This window comes from Rhinatrema bivittatum, chromosome 6 (assembly GCF_901001135.1).
Source record: "Rhinatrema bivittatum chromosome 6, aRhiBiv1.1, whole genome shotgun sequence".
NCBI lineage: Eukaryota > Metazoa > Chordata > Amphibia > Gymnophiona > Rhinatrematidae > Rhinatrema > Rhinatrema bivittatum.
In genome coordinates, this window is record NC_042620.1 from 332,400,730 (window position 1) to 332,423,731 (window position 23,002).

The window sequence follows — 23,002 nt, forward strand, 5'->3', positions numbered from 1 at the left end:
TCTCCTGATGCACGCCCAGGCACCTCTCCTGGGCGCGCAATTCTGTATTTAAAGGAGGCCCAATGCTAATAAGGAGGCGCTAGGGACAATAGCGTGTCCTCCTTATTAGCGGAAGAGGCGGCTGTCAGCTTAATTTTACCGGCATCGGTTTTCGAACCCGCTGACAGCCACGGTTTCGGAAAACGGACGCCGGCAAACTCGAGCATGCGTTTTGGAACCCGCCGACTGGGGGGGCAGATTTTTTTTAATTTTTGGTTCCTCCGACTTAATATCTCTGGGATATTAAGTTGGAGGGTGTACAGAAAAGCAGAATTTTCTGCTTTTCTGTACACTTTTCAGGGTTGCTTCCAACAATGCCTGCCCTTGGCAGGTGTTGATTTCTGAGAGTAAAACGTACGGCTTAGCTGCACATTTTATTTTCAGTATTCCGGGCGACTAACTAATAGGCTCATCAACATGCATTTGCATGTGATGAGCACTATTAGTTTCGGGGGGGGGGGGGGGTTGGCTGCGCATTTTTCACGCGTTATTACCCCTTACAGTATAAAGGGGTAATAACAGCGAGTCTAATACACTTGACCAGACGGGGGCTAAACGGTGCGTTCGGCTGAGTGCACCATTCCGTATCGGCCTGCTAGTGAGCAGATGAGGGCTCTTTTCACAAGTTTGTTTTTGCATATCTCGAACACGCCAGATCACCTGAAGACATATTTTGGGATGAGTTCATTTTCATATAAGATTCTGCAGCAATTTCTCAGGTGATGCAGTAAAGAGGAGAAGACTGTAACACAACCAGCATCAACAGCTGTTTTCTTGACAAAATGGATAGGAATGTGCCGTTGCTAGAAAGCGAAGTCTCCCGCAATGCTCTGGCTGAGCTCCCTCCTTCCAATTTGTTTTCAGGTTCAGAACGTCTACCAAGCATGACTAGGATGGGTCAACACACTGCATCACAAAGGACAGACCAAGCAGCACTGGTCCCCATTGCATCACTGAACTTGTAGTTCTGCCTTGGTGTTGGAACACGTCTATAGACTCAACAAGGTAAAAACAAGACTGGCTCATCTTGTGCCTCAAGACATGGAAGTTGTTGGTGACCCTTGGCATGACATAGGCACACACACAATAGTTAGGCCAGCTGAGTCCTCAGTCACTATGCTGAAGTACCATAAAATGAAATAGTGTTAATATCCCTGTATAATTCAACAAAAGTAATCAGGTACGCACTGGCCTACCTTAACTGTGTGCCACACAGAAACAAACTTGTTCAAAATAACCGGAGTAAGAAAAGGCTACAGAGAGGAACTATCACTAGAGATCCTGCCATCCAGACACAGCTAAGTTTGTTTCACTTACCATTTGGGAGCAGTCCAGCACGTGCATAAGAAAAGCAGTGGAAGGGGGTTTTAATTCTGCCCCTGTCCCGGTTGTGAGGTCATGGCAGTTAGGAGTGTTTTGGGAGGTGTGACATTCCCCATTGAGAAGGGTTCACTGGCGTTCATAAAATCCCCTGCCCCATGTGTGGCAAGGGAATAGAGGAGGAGAGCGGAGGAGAACGGAGGAGCAGAAGCAGAAGAAGGAGAGAATGGAGAGAATGAAGGATTCCGAGCTTGGAGTCCGGCACCGTTGGGCCTCTGTCCCTCCACAGGGAACGCCGAGGGCAGGAGGCTCTGCCAAAGGAGGAGTTTTGAGATCAGAGGAGGTGACTGGTGACAGAATCAGAGGTGCTGGGACCTTACTGGACAGAGGAAATATCCCATTTATCCCATGAGAGAACATGAAAGACGTGTGTCTTGAGAAGAGAGGATGGCAGTGGGGAGGTCAAGAGAAAAGAAGCTGCCCTGCTCTTGGGGAAGTGCTATCCAAGGAGGTTTCATCTGAGAGGAACGACGAGAGCCTGAGGAGGGCCAGGGAGGAAGGGCACCTATTTTGGGAAATTCTGTGGAGAGTTACAAAAAGAGACTGAGGTTATTTCTGTGGGCTGCTTTTGGACTTACTTTGTGTTACCTGCTCACCGTCACCGGTAAAGGTTTTATTTTTGAACAACGAGGGTCTGTTTGGTGATTTTGGTGTGACTGGGGGGAAGAACAGAAGAGTCCTGGATTGAAGAAAAACTCTAAAGGCCTTGAAAGGTGGTTTTCCTCCCCCCGGTGTGGGTCCCCAGGAGGTCATGGGGCCATGTCCTGGTCAGTGACCCTCCCTGTGTGCCTCCCTGTCCCAAGAGCTGACTGGGAAAGAGGCTACTACTTAGCACTTCTGTAGCGCTACACGAGCTATGCAGCACTGTGCAAATGCACACAAAGATAGTCCCTGCTCTACAGAGCTTACAGCGTCATCAAGACAAACACACAAGGCAAGAAACGTGAGGCTACAGCAGTACAGGGGGATTTCAGGAGTATTCAATGGTTTAGAGGACGTTTTGGGCTCAATACATCAGATTTGGAAGGCTTCACCCAGCCCCCTCACACACATTTTGTGGGAAAGAAATGTATAATTACATCCACCCCTGCTTCCAAAACCAAATTTCATCCCTCACCTGGCTGCCCCTATATGTTCAACCATCCCCTCCCCCCATTTCTTTGCCAGACAAACAGAAAATCTCTGCTCCCCTTGCAATGCCCTTCAGCCTTTCTCCTCATGGAGGAGCAAGGGAAAGTTTTGACACCACGCTGCTCCATTCTTCCTGCCGGGCACCAAAAGCCCCAGAGGATGGAAGTGGGGCAGTGGAGCAAAGAGAGCGATTTGTTTTTTTTAAGCTAATGGCAGTGTGAAGATATAATGGCAAAACAGTGACCGCGGGCAGAAGTGACCCAGGGGACGCCACCACTCAATCGTCGGCCTGCATGGGGGGCACTTCAGGAGCGGCAAGGCCCAGTGCAGACGTACTCATTGTTATAGCCTTAAACTGACACTGGAAGCAGCGGGGGAGACACTGGCTGTAGACGTAAACGCGGCTTCCTTAGCCAGCATCTCAGGTGAGGTGCAACATTGACAGTAACACATGGAGAAGGCAGACCAGTCATGATCACCTTAATAAGATGCAAATAATTCTCTCATTGTCTATGGAAACCTTAGAGGTACTAAAACACCTGACAGTAAGCAAAATGAACCAAGATTTGAAATTATAAACATTATTTAATACAGGCATATCTCACAGATGCTGGACTTTTGGTGAATGTGTGCTGATCAAGACGATCTCCTCTTTTTGGGGATTTAGAGATGTTAAGTGACTTTTCCCCCCAGACCACCATAACAGGGATAACGAGACCCAATAAGACCTGACATAATCCCATGTTAGCAGTTCAGTAGCTTTCAATACCTAATTAGTAAAGGAAATATTTTTTTCCTGGAAGCAATTACAAAATGCAGACATGTTTTATCGTGTCAACGTGGCACAACATTATTGTAACGTTTTACCACAGAATTCCACGCACCTTGCCTCAGACTGCAGCAAGAAAAATCCGGAAGCTTCAGAATCTGCAAGGAATTTCTCTGCATCTCCCTTCTCCTAATAACAAGCAGCAGGAAGCAAGCAGATAGAGATGATCGCTCTGTCAGCTGAGGATGAAAGGGAAACCAGATGTCTGTGTTTACATAAACTAAAGCACCCAAAAAAGGCAGCCTGCGGTCTCTGAAAACTGCAGCCAGCACGCAGCTAAGGAAAAAGATAGAATAATCCGACCACAACCAAGCTTTAGAGGCCGGTTGTGAACATTGTGAAAGTGCGTGTGTTATTTCTTTAACAGTGCATGCTGGTTTGCATGCCATCATTATATACATCTGAGTCCCTTAGGTACTCCGAGGTGTTGTTACATTTTCTATTATGCTGTGCTTGCAACACTGTTATTGTTCCTAGTCTAACTTTGCCTTTGATGCGTATTCCCGGCTGCGACCGGCTCTGCTCACCCCCGACGCCCGGGTCCCGGACCTGGCCCTTCCTCTTTGGCAGTGGTAGGCAGTCGCCTACGCGCTCGCGCTCCTGCTACGCTCCCAGGTTCCTCCGGTAGCTCTGTGGCCTCCTCTGGTCCCAGTCGGGTCTCCCCACGTGCGTCGAGGGGAGACGACGCCGCGACCATGTAGTTCAGTCTGTCTGCCTTAGGCGCACGCGCGCCTTCCCCGACTTTAAAGAGGCAGCGGCGGGAAACCTTCCCGCAGCACCGGATGATGACGTCTTCGGGCCCTGCTACTTAAGGTAGGCTCCGCCATCCGGTCTTGGCCTTGGCAACAGGTCTCCATGCTTCCAGTCGTGTGCTTAGTTGCTACGTGTTCCTGTTCCTGTTCCGGTACCTGTCCTAGTTCCAGTCCTGTGTTCCTGTTCCAGTCCTTGTGCTTCAGTTCCAGCTTCCTGTTTCCAGTTTACCCTTTGGACAGATTTCCTGGCTTGACCCTCGCTTGTTCCTGACCACGCCTTGGACGGATTCCCTGGCTTTGTCTCCTGCTCGGTCCTGACCTTGTCTCCAGCCGCCTGCCCTGACTCCAGCTTGCACCTGACCTTGTCTCCAGCCGCCTGCCCTGACTCCAGCTTATACCTGACTTTGCCTTTGGCTGACTATCTGGACGGCCTTTCTTAGGCTTTCGCCTACTTGCAAGCCCGGGCTTAACATGTCCTGACTCCTAGCCTGCTTCAGCCTGTCCAGGCTTCTGGTTCCAGGCCTTGTCTCAAACCCAGCTCCTTTGGACCCTGAGTCTTCGCTGCTTCCTGGCTCCGTGTCTCGTGCATCCTCCATGGGATCAACCCCACGTGCAGGCCCACCTAAGGCCAGCTGGCCCTGGCACCCTGCGGGGAACGAGGGCTGGTGTTGGCAAAGCTCCAGTCGGCCTCCGCTTCCCGTTCTGCTCTGCCTCCTGACGGTGGGGACTCGTGGGGGCTTCCCCACAGGTAGCGTCAACTCCAGCTCAGGCTAAGGGTCCGCAACAGCCTTCATAGCTAATGAGCAGCTTTTAATTATTTTGCATTGCAGTCACTAGCATTGCTCTGGGCAATCTGAATACGGTTCTCCTATCCCTTTAAAGGATTTTGCCTTGAAATCCCTGGGATCCACCACTTGATCTTGAAAGCTCCAGTTTTCTCCTCTCGTTCTCTGTTGCATCTTGTGGTGGGTGCCTCTTTCTAACCTGGTATGGTACCAGCTGGGTATCCACCCCTTCTTCCACCAGTTGCTGGACTGGCAATAGACTTGGACTGAAGGATACCTGAATGACTTGAAAAAAAACTCACATCTTCACTCCTGACTAAACTCAAAAAGAGAAATACAGTTTCAACCACTAAATGTTACATGAAATAAATCTCTTAACTACCCAAGATTCCTCAGCCAACTCTTTGACCCTGCTGTATAAAAACTTAAGGGAACTGAAAGGAACAGTCCCTATTCTCTCAGATCCAAACTAGAAAAATCCACGGACACCAGGAGGATGCTTGCTTATTCGCAGGCAGGAGTAAACCATTGCAGCAGCTGCTACCCTGAATTACCTAGCTCCTGGACCACATTCCTTAGCAAAGATTTCAATAGGGTCCTTCATGTATTGTTACATAAAATCTTGAAGATGGAAAATATTAGTTTCCTTATGTAATTATGCTACCATTGCCTAAAAAACCTACATGATTACACTTAAAAGTAGACAAGTTTTATTCTTGATTTAGGAATCTTTTTTTAAATCACCTTCTTGAGATGAAGAAATATTATTTTTTTTAAATTGTAGTGAATGATTGGTTCATTAAGCTTTCTTCTTTTTCTGGATCATTGCAAACAAACAATTCCCCAAAACACAGGTAGGTTTAAGGTGAGGAACTGATATCCTAAATCAACTGAGCGGATGTACATGTACTCATGAGCTCTCCTATTCCTTTGTGTAGAGTGTGTAGGGTTTTGTTTGAAATATAATAGGAAGAAAAGAGACTCCAGGAAAATAGAATTGCACTACAACATAATTGAGGTCAGGATAAATAAAAACACTACTTTTTTAATGTTGTGCTAGTACATAAATCAGTGGCTACAATGTTTTTACTCACAAGAGTTTACAGTCAAAGTAAGCTCAAAGAGGTTAAGTTCCCAAGGTCATACGGTGAGAGGTCAACAGGGGAATGGAACTGGTGTCTCCCGCTCCACTCTCTAATTCATTGATTCCCAAGTATGGCCTTCCAGAGCAATTAACTGGTCTGCTTTCCAGGATAGCCACAATGAATATTCACAAGATAAAGCCACATATACAGCATTTGCCTTAATATGTAAATGTCAATGTTTTACTTACTCTGAAAATCAGAGCAGATGGGAATACTCAAGCTCCAAATATGAGGGCCACTACGCTAGGCAGCACTCTCCTGCCTCTGTTTTTTGAGTGTTTCTCTATGTGCCAACTCACTGCACACGGTTGCTCCACATGGTGCTGCCGCCGATCTATAAATATAGATTCCCGAGCTGCTTGTCCAGTGCACGGAGCCTCGACTAATAGTTTGCTGGATATTTTGTCATAATATTCTCTTTTTTTTTTCCCCCCAATCAGTACAGAAATTTTTGCTTGTAGGGTACATCAAGATTAATGTGGTTTTATGATTTACCTTGTGCAGGAGATTAGACTGAGCCTGGTGAGCCCTTAGCAAGCTCGGATGCTCTAACTTTTAAAACCTGCATCGTGCATGATGGATTGGGCGCGTTATCCAGGCCTCAGTGAGTGCCTGCGTCACTAATTGGCTCCATTTTTCTTCATCTCTGTACTGTCTGTGGTCCTTGAATGACATTAAATCAGACCTCGAACTAATTACGGTGCTAACGAGTTTTGATTCCTTTTGTTTTCTACTGTGCAAATACCGTTAAACTATCAAGTATTTCTCTGCTGCGGAGAATAAAGCAGCTCTGTGTCTGTTTGTGTTCCTGGGATATCCTGGCAGGCTTTCAGAGCCTCCTGTCTTTTCTCGTTAGGCTAATGTGAAAGACGTTCCCAGTCTATCCTGGAATGCAGGGTCTGATTGGTTCTTTTCAGGATGCTGTCGGATTGCTAAATGCTGCCTGCTTGTATTTTCTCTGGGGCATCTTGTTTCAAGGTCCAGGTAAAGCGATATTGCCCGTAACAAGCTGGCAGAACTGTTTAACAACAAACTTGTACCCTCTGTGTGCTATCCTGTCTTTCAAAAGTACACGTAAAAGGTAGTAACATTAAGGGCCTGATTTTCAAAAACATGCACACACTTAAAACTGGGTTTTATGTGTGTGACTGCACTTTACCTGTGTAAGTGGGCTTTTGAAAATTGGTACAATATGGGACTTAGCCGGACAAATGCCAGAATTTAAAAGTCCCACCAATCTGACTGCCTCTGACATAGCTGAATAACTTGTTATCTGGCTAAAAAGTGACCAGCTAGGTCAGGGGCAGTCCAGTGCAGAGCACCCTCATCGGGCTAAACTAGCCAGTTAACTCTGATTTTCAGCCTTAAGTTAACCAAAGTAGCCGGGTAATGCCTGGACAGCCGAAGAGCAGTCCTAAAATTAGCCAGATAAACGTGCCCGACTAACTTTCCTAGCTGGCCAGCAGCTGACTAAGGGCCTAAAAAAATGTATACATTAAAAGAAATCTGTACTGCATTGCCTGTAGCTCATCCTTGAAATGACTGGCTGGTCTGGCTGGTTGAGCTGAACTAGGACGTTTCCCTTTCCTTCTCACCATACAGCAAGATATCAGATGTGTTTGTCACTTTAACACTGACACAAACTCCCTCTAGTAACAGGTATGTTGTAAAGTAAAACAAAACCCTGCAAAAAAAATAAAAATAAAAAATCACTCGGAACCTATATAGCAAACCTGCCAAACCTAAACAGTGCAAACTCCAGAACTCAATCCTACCAAGGGAAAAGCAACACCACAAATATTATACGGGGCCCTAGAATCAGGCCTGGATTTATGCACAGGCAACACAGGCGATCTCAAATTCTGAAGGCGCCAAATATCCACGCCAAAGAGGAGCTTGCTTCAGAGCCATGTGCTGGCCCAGCTTCAAATGAGTGCTGGCATGGTGCTCTGACTACAGCACCTACATTCTTAAATCATGTCTTGCTAGAACAGCATTATTGTTTTTTTCTAGCAGGGAAAAAGGAGTGATCTGATAGTTAGAGTAATGGGCTGAGAAACAAGGACGAATAATTTCAGTCAGCTATGCATGACAAATATGGCTGTACGTAGATCTACAAAAGTATTTTAAAACCTATGTGCATCATATATGTGCATATAATACATATATCTTTACCTCAGAACACGTGTGTATTCATGCTTACATGTGACTATATGTAATTGTTAGGATTTCACCTGTTATACAGCCTTATCCTACCTTCATAATGCCTCCCCACCAGCAGAGGTCTTCAGTGTGTCTCATCACTATTCTTGCCAAGCGCCTCCTTGCTGCCCTTGCCATGCCCAAGTCTCAGCCCTATGTAAACCCATCTTGCCATAGTAGTCTTGACTTCTCATGGTGTCACTTCTGGCTCCGTGACTTGACCATTGTTTTGCTTTGACTTGTAGCCTATGGGCCTTCTGCCTTGTCTTGTGGCCTACGGGCCTGCTGCCTTGCCTTGTCCTGTGGCCTATGGGCCCTCTACCTTGCCTTGTGGCCTACGGGCCTTTTGTCTTGCCTTGCCTTGAGGCCTTCTGGCCTATCTTGCCTTGTTCTCCACCTTGAGGCCTTCTGGCCTAATCTACCTTCTATCTTGTCTTGCCTTGAGGCCTTTGAGCCTATTCCCTCTATTGCCTTGATGCCTTCAGGGTTGCATGTTCTTTGTTCCCTTGTCTGCCTTGTTGGTTTTTTCATGTCTGTTCTAGGTATCCAGTCTTGCCTGTACTAGAGTCCTGGCCTTGCCTTGTTTCATCCTTATCTTGTCTAGTTCCAGGTTCTGCTTAGTATCCAGCCTTGCCTTTGTCCTGCCAGCCAATCCTGCTCGCCTTGTCCTGCCAGCCAAGCCTGCCTGCCTGCCAAGCATGTCTTTGTCCACGCCTTGTCTCCAGCCAGCCTTGTCCAAGCCTTGCCCGTGTGGACTCACCACTATAAGGCACTGCCGCTGCAGAGACCTACTGGTCCCCAGAACCCAAGGGCTCAACCCGTGGAGGAAGGGGCCGGCTAGGTGGAAGACCAGCTCTTCTCTTGCTCCAAGTCCTGCCTTGCAGTTCTGTGCTGCTCCCCAGGTGGGTTTCCCGGACTCTGAGGCCCCTAACAGTAATACATTGAAAGTGAATATTTCAATGCGTTGAACGTACATACATTTCCTATGTATTTAAAAAAATATACGCGCATATATTTTACACATGAAAATAAAGTAGAACTTATTCACGTAAAACCCTAAGTCTGCATATTTTAAAACATGCGCACGGAATTGAACTTAACCAGTTTATCAACTGCTTCAGCCTCACTTCCACCCCCCGGTTTACCTAGACCTCCCAGCCAGTCAATAACACACAATAAACAAGTCTAATAATTATGCCAAATAATTATCAGGTGTAAAATCAACGAGTAAGTTGCCAAAATAGAAACTTGCTTGCATAACCGCTGGCCCTGCCCTGAATGGCCCATTCCAGCCCCTTTTTTACATGCGGATATGTAAGCGCAAAACTTCTGACGTTTATAATACGCCGATTCCGCGAGTACAGGCTACTTGCCCCTGTGTTTGATAATCTTTATGCGCATAACTCGTTTTGAAAATGACTCCCAGGGAATCCACTTCCCCCATTGACCCGCCTCGTGACCTTCAGCAAGTTGCTTTATCTCTTGTTGCCTTAGGTACCCACTGAGAGTGTAAGCTTTTTGGGGCTGGGACTTACTTATTGTTCCTGATTTCTAAGAATTCTATTAGTAGCCTTAAGCATTAGTTGGAAAGGCAGGCTAAAAATCCAAATTTAATACTAGAAATGCAAGAAGAAGAAGCTAGAGAATACGGAAACTGCACGTTAGCAGAAAACCATGTGGATCACACACAGATCACCGAAAAACCCTCACCAAAACAGAATAAGAGACTACAAATTAAAAATAGAAATATACACTAAAACAGAATTCTTGCCCACTACAGTCTCACCCCCTCCACTTCTGTTTTCTGCTGAACAAGAGGGATGGGGGAAGCAACAGAAGGGATGGGGCTGAATTAGGAGCAGAATGGTTCTTTGCTTTTTTCTGTCCAATCTAGCCTTAACTTCCCCCTCCCCCTCCTGTTCCCTAAAGGGAGAGGAGAAACAACAGGAGGGGAGGGGCTGAATTAGGGAGCAGAATGGCGAATCTTTGCTCTGCAGTGTCTAGTTTAGGCTCATCCCCTCTCTTTCTGTCTTTGAATGACAGAAGCGGAGGGGTTGGTTTACTGAGCAAAAGGCTCATGTTTGCTTTTCTCTGTGCTCTGTTTACTGCAGGTTCACCCTACCTCTCCTGTTCCCTGCACTCTGCCTGGAAGGGGAAGGGGTAAAGCAGGAAGTAAAAGTCTATTCTCTTCTGCTTCAGGAGTAGGACACTGCCAAATCACCAGTCATTAGGATAGAGCCTTGTGTACTCTTGCACAGCTAAGCCCTTGGTGCCACCCCCAAAATTGCTGCAAACTAGGTAATCGTATAGTCTGCCTAATGGAAGAGCTGGCTCTGTGTGCATTCGCACAGGAATTGCATAAAACCAGTCAGATCCTACTCTATACAAGGCAATCATTTCTACTCAACAATGATTCACAATTGACTCCCTTTCTGGTTTTTTAATGCCTGTCAACCAACAACTGAAGCTGGGATCAAAAAATGCCTTTTCTACAAAGCTATCTGATATATGTTAAACTTTGAACTAACTAGCATTACTATGTTTCTCTCTGACAGATCTCAATGGAGAAGAGATTTGAATGCTGAGTCATACATTTGGACTGCAAATGTAGAAGAAATTATTCTAAGCTCGAAACAAGAGGCGGATCTGCGAGTGATTGTATCTTGTGAACTTAAGGTGGCCAAACAGGTGGGTAAGGCAACGGAAATATCCAAAAAAATGTTTAGGTGACTAGAGAGAGGAATGGTCAGCAGAAAAAGGGAGGTGATATTGCCGCTGGATAGGTCCCTGGGGAGACCTCACTTGGAACGCTGTGTACAGTTCTGGAGACCGCACCTTCTGTATTTAACTGGTAACCAGTGTAATCTCTGCAAAATAGGAGATAATTGCCAGAAGCTCCCACTTCCTCTTTGTGGCATGGACACCGCCATTGTGCCTCTTGTCCCTTAGGTGTATGCACGCACTATGTGCTGGCTTTTATGGGCCCCAAGGTGGGAAAGCTCAGCATGGCGCACCATAATGGCATCACACGGATGGGTATTTAAATACCCAGCCGCGCCACTTGCAGGTTGCATAGGCAGCAGTTCCTGCAGTGCATGTTGCTCCACATTCCTGATCCAAACTTGCTTCCTGGTTTCTGATCTTGCCTAGTTCAGCCTACCCTGCCTTATCCAGTTTGTCCTGCCCTTTCCGTACTGCTCTCTTGCCTGCTTTCTTGGTACTGACCGCTGCTACATACCCAGACTACTCTATTGCCTGCCCCCTGTCACTAAACTCTGTAACGGACCCAGACAAAACTTTTGCTTGCCGCCTACCTCTGACTCAGCTATGGACCTTGTCTATGTCTTGCTTGCCACCTGCTTTGACCTCTGGTCTGCACCTGGTAACTGTCTGACCACAGCCTGTCCCGACCTTGGCCCAGCCCCAGACTCTGTTAACCTGTATGCCCTCTCGCCTAAGTCCTGCTGGTCCCTGGAACCCAAAGGCTCAACCCGTGGGGAATGGGGCTGATATAGGGGAAGTTCCAGTCTAATCCCAGCCCAGGGTGCATTTGCCAGCTGTCAGCATGGGTCTAGTAGGTTTGCCTGCTAGGCTGCGTCAACTCAATCCACAGCACAAGGGTCCACCATCCTTACACACTCGCACCTTACTGCAGTTACCCGCCAGTGAATGGCTTCCAATGGAAAGTTGATTGTGCAGCATGGCATGTCTTTCATACCTCTACGATGTTCATGGAAACTATTCTATCTTATTTTGGCAGGCTGTCAAAAACAAAATGGCCATATTACATACTGTAACTAGTTTCCAACCAGCATCTTGCATCTCTGTTTTTTTTTTTCTCACTCTCATTATATTTCCAAGGCAGTTTTGCAGTAATTGAAGCCTTTTTCTCACTGTGTGTCTCCATTTCCATACCATTCAAACAACCTTTGTGACCACCGTGTTCTAGTGCAAAATATAGCAATGAATTACCATAGTGACGACTGTAATGTGATAAATACATGTGTACTGAAATAGCACATCATCTAATGTAACAGGGCAAGAACAGCAAACGGATCCGTGCCAGAGAACTGCAAAACTCTTGAGGGGAAGCTGTAGGGACATCTAGTCCATGACGTTACCAATGATCAGAATGGCAGAAAGTACCTAAAGAGAGAGGACCTTTTAAATTCTTTGGACCAAATTTTTAAAGCGTTTCTCATGCTAAAAAATCCCATATATGCGAGTATGTAGGCCGTACGTGAGTGACTTGTATTTCAAACGCCGGAATTTACAAGCATATCTATGTGTGCGTGAGTAATTAAAAAAAGGGGCAGAGTTGAGGCAGGGCACGAGCATTCTGGGACGGCGCCAACTGTTATGCGCCTAACTCCGTGTTTTAAAACCAGAGTCCTCAGCGCGCATCAGCTTGTTATCCGCGTAACTTTACTGCTTCTCCTGATGAGGAGCAAATCTGCAGTTCTCACGTGTGTGGGCTTACACGACAGGGTGAGGGGTCCGAGTCCACCGGGGAGCGTGCAGGATGAAGAACCAGAGGGTCTGGGTGACCTCAAGATTGACTGGGCAAACTGGTGGACTGATTGGAAAACTGGGAATGTGCCTCGCGCGAGCCTGTTTTAAAATCCGCTTACATGCGCGCGTTAAAGCCGGCAAAGTCCTGTGGAAGATACGCGAAGTAGGTTTGCTTGCTTAACCTCTTAAAATTAGGAGCACACTTATGCACAGTAGGCGCATTTTAAATCGTATGCATGGAAGTGCATGCACATGATTTAAAATTCCCGAATATTTCTGTCCAGAAGCCGATACGTGCGGGTAGGAGCACATGCCTGCTTGTTTTAAAATTAGCCAGTGTGTGGTTAAAGTTATGCCTCATTTGGAGTGAATTAGCAAACGTAATCAAGTTCACTTAGAGAATAGCCACTGCCATTAGCAATGGTTACATGGAATAGACTTAGTGTTTGGGTAATTGCCAGGTTCTTATGGCCTGGATTGGCCACTGTTGGAAACAGGATGCTGAGCTTGATGGACCCTTGGTCTGACCCAGTATGGCATGTTCTTATGTTCTTATGTTCTTAACAGTAGTTTCACAGTGGATTCCTCAGCTCCAGGGCAGTCTGGAGGAGGTTCACCAGGAGATTGACTGTTACCGGTATTCTTTGGGCTTATAGAGAAAATCCTGCTACCGACACAGTGCTTCTGGTGTGCTAGGACCTGCTTTCAGTTTGCCTTCATAAACATGTAATTTACTGCCAAGGATTTCATCGGCATCACCCTCTTAAATATCAGAATAGCCCCATTAGAAATTCTGAATTCCATAGAAATAGCAAGACATGGAAGAACACTTTAACATATACACATTTGCCTTCGTAACACAGTAAATGACAGCAGAAAAAGATCAAATTAGGCCATCCAGTCTACCCAGTTGAGATTCTTCCACAATTTAAATGATCTTCAAATTCCCATTCTCAACCCAACTCCAGATCTCTTCCCCCCATCTCTTTCACCAGACATCTCAGCTCTTCTCCTTCCGCCATCTTCCATATTAATGCTATTTAGCTCAGCCAAAGAAATATAAACAACTCGACAAGACCTACCAGAGATGTTTATAGAGGCACACTCCAAGTTCCCCCTGCGAAATCGACTAGACACATTACCCTAAGAGATCGCGCCACCTCCACAGCTGGCCCCCTCCTGTGGAATTCCTTGCCCACAGATCTCAGACTGGAACCCTGCCTCCTAACTTTTAGGAAAAGACTTAAGACTTGGTTATTCAAGCAAGCTTTCCCAGACACAATTTTATGACACAATCCAAGGACACAATCCAAGGACTCCTCTAAAACATTCAGCCATTAATCATGCCATTTGCACATAACCTGTAATTTGACTTGTATATCGTTTAACCATTTATTCTTTCCTATTTCTTCCTCTTCACCAAGTTTTGCTACCCTTGTTAATTGTAACTGTACCTTCGGTCACCTCAGTTCTAGTTTGATGTATTTAATGCACTCCCGTTTCATGTAAACCAGCAAGATATGTTCTCATGATTGCCGGTATATAAAAACCTTAAATAAATAAAATAAATAAATAAATTTATAGCTCAGCAGTTTCTTCCGGCCACTTTGGACCTCCAGTTTAATCCGAACCAGCCTTCTTTGAACTGCTGGTTCATAAGACTTCATTCACATCTACCCAGGGATTTATCTCTCTTCTTGTAACCCTCCCAACTCACTTAGCCCAGACATCGCAATGACGACCCTCATCAGGGGGGCCACAGACATTGGTACTCTTTGAAACCCAGTAACGTGGGTCCCGAGTCTGGCTTCTTATGTCGTTATTGAGGAATGGCTGCGCGATAGGGGGGTGCTTCCTTTCCACTAGGGGCTGTGAATGCTGTCTCTGTAGCATCCCCATACTCAGCAGATCCAGCCTATGAATTTAACCCAATGCATAATTTAACTCTGGAATTCGTTGCCAGAGGATGTGGTGAAAACTGTTAGTTTAGCTGCGTTTAAAAAGGTTTAGATAAGTTCCTGGAAGAAATGTTCATAAACAGGTGGACTTTGGGAAATCCACTTCTTATCCCTGGGATAAGCCGCATGAAATCTATCCACTTTTAGGGATTCTGCCAGGTACTTGTGATCTGGGTTGGAAACAGGGCTTGCTGGACCTTTGGTCTGACCCAGTATGGCAAGGCTTATGTTCTGCATGACAGCACACAGTGCTGCCAGTGAGCCCTTCGGCCAGTCCAGAGAAATAATTTATAGAGAAGTGCAGGGAGAAAAAAAAGTTCATTTTTTGTTTTGGAAGTGGGAGAATTTTTTCACGTTTAAAGTCATTTAATGCTTATGTTGTTTTGTTTCCTTTGCTGAACCAAACATTACAAAAAGTTAAAAAAAAAAAAAAAAAAGAAACAGTCACCAACTCCCCCATCCTCCCCCTCTTCTGATCCAAACTTACCCCTTCTGCAGAAGTCTCCCATGGAAAACGGTACAGAGCACTGCCCAGCCACTCCTGCCATTCTGGCTCTGGGTCAAAAAGGGTGCAGGTGCCATTTTGTTTTATGGCCACACAGCGTTCTGCCGTGAAACAAAATGGTGTCGAGGGACTCAGGGCCATGAGGTCGACATCGCAGCATTTTGCGTCATTTCTTTTCGCTGACCTTCTCAAACAAAAGCCAACAAAGGGTTTTTTTTTTTTTTTCCTTTTCATTTCATTTTTACACAAAGCCAAAATACAAACCTTCAAGAGCTGAACGAGCTCAGTCACAAAGTACAACAAAGATAGGGAAGGTACTGGGATGGGAAAGGGAGTTGGAAGAGGGAGAGTCTCCTGGGGACATGGGATTAGGCTGAGAATACCTTGCAAAGCAGAGCAATGAGAATCAGGATTCAGTAGTTCAGCAATGATCCTGCTGCTTGCACAGTAGGAAAGGCCATGGGGCCTATCTTGTCTGCCAATTGCCCCTGGTTACTGTGTCACTGCTGGCAGGACCCGCTTGGGGTGGGAAGCACCACAAAGGATCCTCTTGGTGAAGCTGAGTGACTTCAGTTAGGGCAGGGGTCAGGTAGCCTGGCACTGGCTGGCCTACTCTGTAGTTTCTAACCTGGGCCTCAGTTTGTTAACGATTTCATCTCCTTTCACTTTACCACTGCCCTATATAGCTCAGTGAAGGGCAGGGCTTCTTTACTGCTAGAATCTTACTTCAAGACCCAAAAACGGATTTAAAAAAAAAAAATTATAGGTCTGCAGTGTCAGACTATAAGAAAATTGAGGAGTAGAAGGTCATTCAGGCAGAGAGACCTGTGACCGGGAGCTTTTCTATAATCCTGAGTAGGCCAGTTCTGTCTTATTAGCTCCTAGATCTGCAGTCCTGCTTGTGTCAGTTCAAAATGCAGGTCCACAAATCCCTCGAGAAAAGAGCTTAAAAATCTGAACTTGCTGACAGCGTCTCTGATGACACAGAGTAAATTTGGCAGGCCTGCCTCACTGCAGTACATAGATTGTATACTTAATGCTGCTTTAAAGAAGGTACATGTCTGCTACAAGACTGGCCAGGTCAAGCTATGCAGAAATAATCCAGGCACTGTTTTTCTTTTTGTGAAATATTATTTGACAAAATCCCTGGTGCTCATTGAGGTAAATAAAACAGGCACAAGGTCCATGTTGCAATGACCTGCGTATACAGCACAGAAATGCAATGTACAATGGTACTGTAGAGGCAGCAGAGTAAAGCGATGCAAAATATGTTCATCCCAAGCTAAAAGCGAATTGCCTGCAGACCTGGTAATATAAAAAGTCCATTTCCCTGACTGATTATCCTTCCATGCTCCCCAGAGAGCACTTACCCAGCTGCTTACTTTGTGCATCACGTCAAAAAATTAAAATATATGAAATACGAGCCAAATCTATTATCCACCTGTGCTTTGCTTTCTGAGAGCGTATTCCTCAGTTTTATGTTGGGTATTTGTGTAACGCTCATTCCACTGGCTAAGAGAGTTTAGGGGCTCACAGGGGAGTGGCGTGGCACATTCTGACCCATGCTCCCGGATTATTTTCCCCGACAGTGGGGAAGAGTAAAGTCTTAAAAGGCCCTTAGGCTGTCTGGAGGTCTTCGATTCCAAGAAAATCTCCCATGTCCCCAGGCCCGAGAACCCCACTCTTGGGTTCCAGCCTTTACGCTGAAGGAACAGAACTGGACACAAAATGGGCTCATGAATTTTGTTAAACACTGGGGAATGTCAGGGAACACTGCACAGGCCAACTCTTCTCTCTAACCTTACTGTTGCGCTGGAGGTGGACCCTTGGACTGGTGCAGGATTGGTACGGCCCTCTGGTTGGACCCAGAGAGCGCCTCCCACCAGGTGGTGGAGCACACAGACAGAGGCTAGCTGGAGCTTCACCAATAACAGTCCGAGGTTTCCGCAGGTTGAGCCCTTGGGTACCCGGACCGCCTAGACTTAGGTGGGCCTCCGGTCTCCTGGAGAGGTATCGGAGAGGTATGCCCACCACGAGCAAGGGTGCGCAGCTGATGCAGAGTGCGTGGACTAGACCAGAACCGGAAGCTTTGGAGACCTCGGGAAGGCAACAGTTCAGTGAGGTCCTCCGGATGAGACAGGCAGCGCCTGCAAGTCCAGCCACGTTGTTATCCAAGTGCGTAGGCCCGAAAATCACTGAGGGCCGGAAGAGAGTGTCCGAGTGAAGTGCAAGGGTCAAAGCCAGAATATCAGTCCTAGAAAGGTCAGCCAAAGTGGGGGTCAATACCAGAGTCAGTCTGTGTATAGTCGTGGCAAGCGAGGGTCAGTTCCAGGTGGCAGGCAGAAGAATGGTCAGGCAGGCAGTGGTCAGTTCTAGGTGGCAGGTAGAAGAATGGTCAGGCAGGCAGCAGGCAGAAGAATGGTCAGGCAGGCAGAGGTCAGTACCAAGACGTCAGTCCGGATAGGTACTACCTGAGAAGGACACGGAAGCAGGAGACACTGGAACAGAAGACGCTGGAACAGGAGACACTGGAACACAAAGGCAAACTCACTATACCAATGGTGTTGACCCGATTGCTGAGGCAGGGATCAGGGGTTTGAGCCTAGTCTTATATACGGAAGGCTGATGACGTCATCGAGGCATGCCTCCCGAAGGTTTCCCGCACTGAGCCCGTTAAGTATAGTGAGATCGGCCATGTGTGCGCCTAGGGGCGGGGCCGAGCTGGCCGAGGATGCGGAGCCCCTTCGGGAACTCCACTATGAGGCCTGTAGAGACGGAGATGCCAAGGGAGGCTGCAGTGAACGACAGGGATGTCGGAGGTTAGAGGCAGCAGGTAAGCCTGCGCTAGTGGACGATAATGCAGGTGAACAGGCACCCACGCGGCCGGGATGCACAACACTTACACATCCAGAGTCTGGGAAGACTGTGATGATGACACCCATGCATTTGTTATTTTGAAGAGAGCCATCTTTTCACTGTGAGACCAGGATTAACAGCCTGGAGAATTGTAAAAGTTACCCTGACAAAGCTTTTGTGGTGATGGAAGGAAAATGGATTCAAGTTCCAATGGACAGAATTGAGTCACATGAGCCAACAGAGATTCTGAATAACATTAATTGGGAATGAGATGAAGCACTTCAAGACTACCCAGCAGACTGTGAAATACGGCCAAAAAGAATTCAATTTAAATAATCCGCAAGTAGTAGAATTCAAGATAGCAGATGTAGCTGGTCCTCCGTTTTGGTGCTTTATCCTACACTAGGGGTACTATGGTCTGGGATCAGGTCCGGATGGGGAAGACGACTACTTTTCCAGGGCTCCTGGCACCGTCAATTACTATCTAAGTGACCACCTCATATTCTGTATCAATTATCTCCAGAAGGTGCCAGATTGTGAAAAATAACAGCAGAGAAGCCAAAATTAGCAAAACAGGGAGGAGCACCCGGGAGGCGGTGTGGCGCTTTATGTCTGGGATGGCATAGAGTCCAACAGGATAAACATCCTGCATGAGACTAAATGCACAATCGAATATTCATGGTACTGTTGCATCCATCAGTCGCAGACTGCTGCGACCGCTCTGCCTTACCTCTTTTTCTCCTCTTTCTCTCTCCTTGGGCAAGATGGCTGCTTCCGCTGCCGAGTGCCGAGGGTCTTGGCGTTTCCAAACTAGCATGGGCGTCCCAGTCCGCCATGCTCACTCCTATGGCCTCCTAGGGCGCGAGTGTGCACACCTCCTACGCTCAAATACATGTCATGGCGGGAACCTTGGGGGCGGCTCCACTGCATAATATCAGTACCTCTGGGTATATCTAGCCTCCACTTCTGCTACCACCTTGAGTTAGCAAAGACTAGGGTTTAGCTACTCTGACCGCACTAAGCTGCACGCTTATTCGCTGCTTTCACTCCAAGGGCCTTGCTCCAGTAGAAGCTCTAGACATCCGCTCCTTGGGGGTCTCTCGCTTCCAACTACCCTCCGGGGTCCTCTCTAACTAAAGACAACCGCTCCTCGGGGGTCTTTTCTCTCTTCTCCATTTCAGGATATTGGACTATCGGGTACTCGCTCCTCAAGGGCCTATCTGCTTATATCCTGCACCACGGACCTTCGATCCCACTATTCCACCACCAGGAAGGTGCCTTCATTCCGTGAGTACCTCTACGATCTGGTGCTCCAGCTCCACCCACCAGCCGCGGCGTTACCCGCATTGCGAGCTCCTGGCTATTGTGAACATCTGGGTGAGAATCTACTTCTGAGCCTGTTGAACGTACTGTCACTTCGTGGATCATTGCCTTACCTTCCTGCTTTCACCATCTATCTACAAGTAGTACAATAAAGCCTCCATCCATACTGTGTCTGCTATCTGAGTCAACCTATCGTTTTGGTTCCCCACGGGGCTCCTCCCCATGGGAGTCTGATGAATCCCAAGCAGGGCTGGGTGCCTATAATATTACTGAATGCTGGATCATGGACTATTCGGCTGATACCAAGGACAAGAGTGGCAGAGGTGATAAATCCAGAAAAGGTACATCTTATAGTGCCAATCACCTTTCAGAATTCTGGTGCTTCTGTAAGGATTCAAAGATGTCAAGAAGTGACAGTCAAACAGAGATCCCTGTGGAAGTCGAGTAGGAACAGGTGACAGTCAGTCAAAGCAGCACTTTGAAAGAATTTTATGTAGATATGGACAGTGTTCTCCACCAGTGACTCTGACCTTGGATATACAGAGGTGTTTCAGCATTCCATTAACACTGGAATTATGCCCCCTCTCAAACAGAGATATTGGAGGGTGTTGCTACATATCTAAGAGGAATTCAAGTAGCATTTAAAGAGCCTTATATCCCAGGGCATTCTAAAACAGAGCAACAGCCCATAGGCTTCACCAGCAGTGATCATAAAGAAGAAGGATGGTAGCATCAGATGTTGCTGTGATTACCGAAAGTTGAATCAAGTGACCATCAAGGATGCATACCCTCTGCCTCAGATTGTTGATGCTCTCGGTCAAGCAGTCCACTTGACTTGACCTCCAGGTGGCAATGAAACCGATTGACCAGCAGAAGATTGCAGTGATCACACCCTTTGGCCTGTATGAATGGACAAAGATGTCTTCCGATATTTATATATATATTAATTAACAATATTTTAGATTTTAACTGCTATTACCAATGCTGTACCACTGATGTATATTATAGCTGTTATCATTCCTTTACTATATCATTACTGTACTCTCCTATAGCATTATTGTACTTTCCTTGCTAAATGTTTGTAAACCGTTATGAAGGTTCCAACTGATATGATGGTATAGAAAACCAAATAAACCTTAAACCTTAAACCATTTGGCCTTTGTAATGCTTCCACTACCTTCCAGCATGTGATGGAACTCATCCTGAGTGACTACGTCTTCAAAAGTCTGTTTCTTTACCTAGACAACATCCTGGTGTTTTCAAAAGATTTTGAGTCACATGTCCAGAGGCTGGACATCATGTTCCAGAAGTTGGCTGACAGTGGCTTGAAATTGCATATTCAAAAGCATTTAGCCAGCTAACTCAGAAGTTAGCTGGCTAAATGAATATTTGGGCACATATAAGGCTAAATTGTAGCCAGCTAATAAGTTAGGAAGCTAGAATGTAGCCTGAGAAGTAAAGGTCATTCTGAGGGCATAACTGGTAGGAATTGAATTAGCTGGCTAACTTCGATATTCAGAGTTACCCGGTTAATATAGTCACCTAAGTCTGGTTGAGCCAAAGAGCTGTCCTAAAGTTAGCCAAGTTAGCTGATTAACTTTAAGATAGCTGGCTATATTCAATAATGTGGCTGCACTATTGAAAATGCCTTTAAATCTAGCAATATAAGTTTATTTGGCTAACTTTGCTATCCGGACTATGTCTGAATATGGACCTCTTAGTGTGATTGATAACATTGCATGTAGAATTGTTGTATTGTTTTTTCTTTGTTGCAATGCATGCAGTTCATTAAAAATTTCAAATTTAAAAAGCTATCCCAGTAGACGTTAAGGATAGCAAATCTCCTGTCTGGCATCTGCTTCCTCCGTATTCAAACCCAAGGTGTGGAGCTCTGGCTCCTTTTTCCAGGAAGAACATTTGTCTCATGAAACCCCTCCTATTGTAACTCCCCCGAGGTGGAAGACGTTCGGCATTCTGACCCTCCCGTTTCCATCACTCCACCCCAAGGACCCTTTCTGACCTTCAAAAGAAACTGAGTTTGGACAATATTCCTAATTCTCCCTGAGGTTGAGTATGTGCATCTCCTGCAATGCTGTTCATTTTGTTCTGGCTTAATCCCACTGTTGTGTGTGTGTTTTTATTTTTCCTGTGGGGGGATATTAAGCTCCCCCACAATATCATATAATGCTTATTTTGCTGACATTGACAAATAACTTCCAACCGGAGAGAAGAGAGCAGAGGATTAGTCTGAAGGCTTAATACCCAACTTCTCGCTATACTCACTGGAGACTGTGGCTCGGTCCTGGTTTCCTAATTTCCATCCTAATGTACTCTGGCCCCTGCTGTCATATTTTTCTATGCAAAATGAAACAGGGAGCAGAGTGCGTTGTCAAGCACTGGACAGGACTCTCCAGCAGAAATTGAATTAGACAGGCAAGGTTGAGAGACATGACTGAGAGCTCTAAAGGGCCAGGGTCAGGACTACAGCAAAAAATTAAGAGAAAAAGAGGCTCCAGAGAAGCACAGGAAATATAATAATGAGGCAGAGTGGCATTTAATGCAATGTACGGCTCTAATGTGCTTTTCAAAGATGTAGATTCTGAAACATAGTTTAAGATTCCCAATTTCAATTCTTGAGGTCCACAAACAGATCTGTTTTTTTCAGAGCAACTGAGCTATGCAAATTAGCCTTATTCTTAAGCCATATGTATGCAAATATAACTGATGAATATTCATTTTGGATATCCTGAATACTAAACTTGTTTTCAGCCTTCGCTGAGAAACCCCCGCTTTAGAGCAGAAGAGTAACGTCACTCATTAACTGTATTTTACAGGGGAAGGACTGTGACAAATGTTTTGTTGGTTCACTCGGAATCCAAGGGTTGTTTTTTTTTTTTTTAACTCTTTGCATTTCTGATGTCCTCATAACTGTGTTACAAAAGTGCTTTAAACCAAAAGCGGATAAACTGATGCCAGAACAGGATTCCACAGTCAGTCTCTGATGCAATACCCCCAAGCCTGTCGACCCTGGGCATTAGCCTCGCTTTTCAAAGCATTTTCCGTTTCCTCTGTGATTCGGCATTTTAGTTTTTTTAGAGGGGGGTGGATATTCAAAGCCTACTGAGTAGATCAAAATGACCCCCAGTTACATTTTTCTGGCTTTCTCTAGTTGCCTATTCAGCCGCATTTACCAGGATAACTTTGCAGCTGACTAAAGGCTAAATCTAGCTGCTCAAAATCTGAGATGGCAATTGTGTGGCCAGCTCACCACAGCTTGCAGCGAGTTACTGTCAGGGAAAAAAGGCATTGGGTGGGCTTTGAATTGGGGGTCTCCCTAGTTAAGGGCTAATGCTCTACTGGGGAGAGGCCCCAGCCAGGGCCGGTGCAAAGTTATCAGGCGCCCTAGGTAAAACTTACAGGCTGCCGTGCATCCCCTTCCTGGGTCACACCCTTCCCAATTAAAAGTTATGGCTTTATAATAATAATAATAATAATAATAAAAAGAACATTCAAAGTACAGTCTTCTGCAGTAAAAAATATCACGTACAACATGTATATTATATTTGCATGCACTGCTGTGGTGCC